Genomic DNA, 4,180 nt, shown 5'->3' on the forward strand with positions numbered 1-4,180 from the left:
ATATTGGCTGAGCAGGCCAGGCATCAGGCGGCTCGGAAGGACAGCTAAAGCAAAAAGTCTCTTAAGACCTGAAAAAGATCTAGGCCTATCATAAAATAAGGATCTAGGTCTATTCTGGATTTGTAAAAATAAGAGCTAGTCTGCATGAGCAAAAAGCTCAGTAAGCAGGTCATGGAAAGCCTAGAGTTAGAAAATTGCAGGCTAGAACCTTTGGAGATGGACTGGACTCTAAGCTGAAGAAAATAGGAGCTAGCCAGAAAGGCTTAGTATTAGTCAGGATTCAGTCAGGAATTAGACAGGACAAGCTGGAGAGGAACTTGAACAGAAAGCAGCTTAGAAATACAAGCCCCTATGAGGGGTTTTCAGGTGTATATAAACTTCTACTCATGTACTTAATATCTTAGCCCTATATTAAGCAGTGGTTTCTTTGCACTGTGATCAGCTCCTTCTAAATTTCAACTGCCTGCATAGGTGAAGCCTGGTTCAGATGTCTTTGTGTTAATTATAAGTATCAATTGTTGAGCCTTAGCTCTAGCCCAATTCTTCTGCCTTTAGCAAAGTCAGCTCCTGAGTGTCTCTTAGCCTCTTTGGTTCTTGTGTCACTTGCATGATACTAAGTCTGCTTAGCCAGTTCAATTCAGTAAGGCTAGACTTTAAGTTCACCCAGAAACCCAGTGCTAAAACATGATATACAAGTGCCTTCTTATATCAGTAAAGATTTGAGTTCACTCAGCAACTCAGTGCTGAATTGTGGTATACAAATGCTCTGAGTTCACTTAGCAACCTGGTGCTGAAGCATAGTATACAAACTTTGTCTTATATTTACATCTATATTTGTCTCTCATTAATTGATAGCATATGGTTGTCTTCTAGTGGTCTCTGTTGGCATTACATCTCTACTTGGAGTTTATCTTCAAATAGATATATTGTGAAGCCCTCCCAGTTTCTATCTATAAGCATAAGATAGACCCAGTTCAATTTTGACGAGTATCATCACAGTGTGACAGTCACATGCATGTCACAGAAACATGTGGCTGCAATGATCAGCTCAACAATTGGGATCCTTCCTGCTCAACAGAGAGAGAGCAGATGTAAATAAACAAACTATAGACATGTCCAAACTTTCATACAAACAAACTCCGTGCTATGAGGCGAGTTCCGCCATCTCCCTCCTCTGGGTCCCTGTGTGCACCTGCTGACTTCCTCACAAATGCAACTGCTTCTCCTGTAAACTCCCTGTAAGCATGCATAAAGTGATCTCTCCAAGTGTGAAATATGGCCGTATAGCATGAGTACAAGAGCAGCACACAGATCTGTGGAGGCGCTTGATGACCTATCGCCAAAATTTGAGCTGCGTATTACCTTAATCAACACTTATTTAATGCTGACTTTGGTTCTTGTACACCCCATAAAACTGTATTCTGCTCGATTAAAAACAATTGACAACAGTCAAGTAGTCGTTCAATGTATTCTCTACAAGATGACAGTTGTAAATTTTTGAGCTGTTGTGTGCATATGAAGTTATGGATTAACTCGAGTTTTGCTCCTGCAAAAAGAGACGCAGCGTGACAGCCCTTGCTCACATGATGTAGTCGGAATTGAACTGGGTCTATCTTATTCTTACTTTAACTAGTCCCTTCTCTCTTGAATGCCTGAGGCAGAAGTTGACCTAATATCTGGTCCACCTAACTTAGTTAGAAAGCAAGCTTAGTCTCTCTTTCTCTCTCTAAGTCTTACCCTCTTCACCCATGATAATATCAGCTCTACTTTATTAGTTTTTTTATTGGTACTACACCAAGCTTACTGTCAATTTGTGTGCATGTGCATTCTACTGTTTAGTTCTAGCTTCAGCTTAACTTCTCTGTCTTATACAGAGTCAGTCTTTTTAAAGATGTTTAGTCTATTTAATGTCTGTGTAATTTATATCATGGTAAGTTCTTCTTAATCTAGTTTTTGAAAGCCTTCTAAGCTGTTTAGTACTTATAAGATATATGTGACAATGAGTTCCTCTTAGCTCAAATCCCAAAGAACAGCAACAGAGCTGGTGCATGCAAACCTCAGCTTATAAGCCAAGTTTAGACTTGGCTTGGGCTAAATTATTAAAGCCTGGTTTTTATAGCTTGCAGACTTCAATGTGCACTTTGAGCTTCAACATACATACTACTATACTAAAGATAAAGATATGTTCTATTTCTATCACATATCAATGTTGCATTAACAAAAATAGTGTTATTATAAGCAGAATATTTATACTAAGATGATGTAAGTGGCAAAGAGGAGCTCTATGATATGGCAAAAAATGAAGAAATTGTACCTGCCGAGCACCTGTGCTCCGGCCCACATCATCCTAGTATGTCTACCGAAGATTTGGACTACCTGATGTCTTTCTCACGGACTGGAGTCTGCAATTCGACTCTCAAGTCATGAGAGAATTGTGGAAGCTGACCGGAGTACAAGAATGAATGAGCACTGCATACCATCCTCAGACTGGCAGTCAAACAGAACAAGTCAATCAAGAGATAGAAGCTTACATCAGAATATTCTGCCAGACCAATCTGCACAGCTAGACACAGCTTCTTCTCAATATGGAAGTGGCATTCAATAACTATGAACACAGCACCAAAAAACATTTGCCATTCTACCTCATGTATGGCTCACACCCAAGGATCATTCCCACAGCCTTTTCCAAGACCAGAGTTCCGTCAGTACAGCAATGGCTTCTAGAGCGGACTCGCGCACATGAAGAGGCTCACGCTGCCTTAGACCAAGCACAGCATTGCATGGCCTCAAGAGCTTACAGGAAGTTTTCACCATTTCAGAAAGGTTAGAAGGTCTGGCTTGAAATGACAAACTTCCAGGATGGTTATCCCTTCAAGAAACTTGCATCCAAGTGTCAGGGACCATTCAGAATCAAAGAGGTTTTAAGACCTTTGGTATACAGACTTGATCTTTGAGGGCAGCGAAAACTTCATGATGTCTTCCACACCTCGCTTCTCACCCCATATCATGAAACTGAGCAACATGGCCCCAATTTCATAGAACAGCCTCCAGAGATCATCGGTGGCCATGAAGAGCACGAAGTTGAAGCAATATTCAACCACAAGACCTCATATGGCTACATCCAATACCTTGTCAAGTGGAAAGAACAGCCACAAGCAGAGAACTCATGAGAACCTGAGTCTTATCTAACTCCCTGGAACTGGAGCAATGCAAGCGCAGAGGAAGCTGAACAGAAATACTGCAAGACCACTTACCTCCAGTGATGTGGACTTGCGTCGACACACCACTCGGGATACTAAGTGGATCTAACAAAGAGGCGGCGCTGACGGTGGTCTGGTGACGGTTGTGTTAGCTTATGCAGCTAGCTCGATAACCAAGTTTATTAGTGACTATTCTAAAGTACAAACAAAGGCTTACCTAGCCCAATAACCAAGAGGTTGAGATGGAGGCTAGGTAGTGACAAAGGAGCTCCTTATATACTAGTCAGGCTGCGCACGGACCAGGCGTTACATAAGCGACTGTGCTACAGCGGCTGCTAGTGTCTAGGGGACTTTGGCGGGGAAACGAGGGCCGGTGTATCATGGCATATGACGTTGCCAGGCCGACGGAGATCAGAAGTCCATTGCCGATTGGACTCGGGAATAGACGGGGGCTGGTGTGTCATGTCGTATGACATTGTCGGGCCGACAGAGATCAGATGTCTGGTGGAGATCGGAGTGTGGCTGTTGCCGAGGAAGTGTGATGCAGTGACGAGGCGGCGAAGCAGGCGCATTTTGATGCGCTGATGCACGTCCGTTGGTGATGCGTTCTCAAGGTGTTAGCACGCAGCTAGGGCTTGTAAACTGGCGCCAATGCACTGACGACGTTTGGAGGGTCGTACAAACGTGGAATAAATCGTAGAAAATTGAGGAAAATGGAAAAATAATAGGAGGCTGGGGCTACACCCACGACATCCAGTGAATTACCAAGATTTGCAACGACTACAGCACCGTCAAGCTCCTCCTATAACTTGTGGAGGAAGAGGACAATGCCATGAAGATATTTACAAGGACTCTCACAGACTTCCACACCCTCAATGAAAACTTCATCGACACTCATCGCGACGCTGCAGACCTGGTTCATATTGATGATGATGAACTTGTGATGCTCAGGACTCAGATCGGAAGGACGGACACAGAAC

This window comes from Phanerochaete carnosa, assembly GCF_000300595.1.
Source record: "Phanerochaete carnosa HHB-10118-sp unplaced genomic scaffold PHACAscaffold_13, whole genome shotgun sequence".
Lineage (NCBI taxonomy): Eukaryota > Fungi > Basidiomycota > Agaricomycetes > Polyporales > Phanerochaetaceae > Phanerochaete > Phanerochaete carnosa.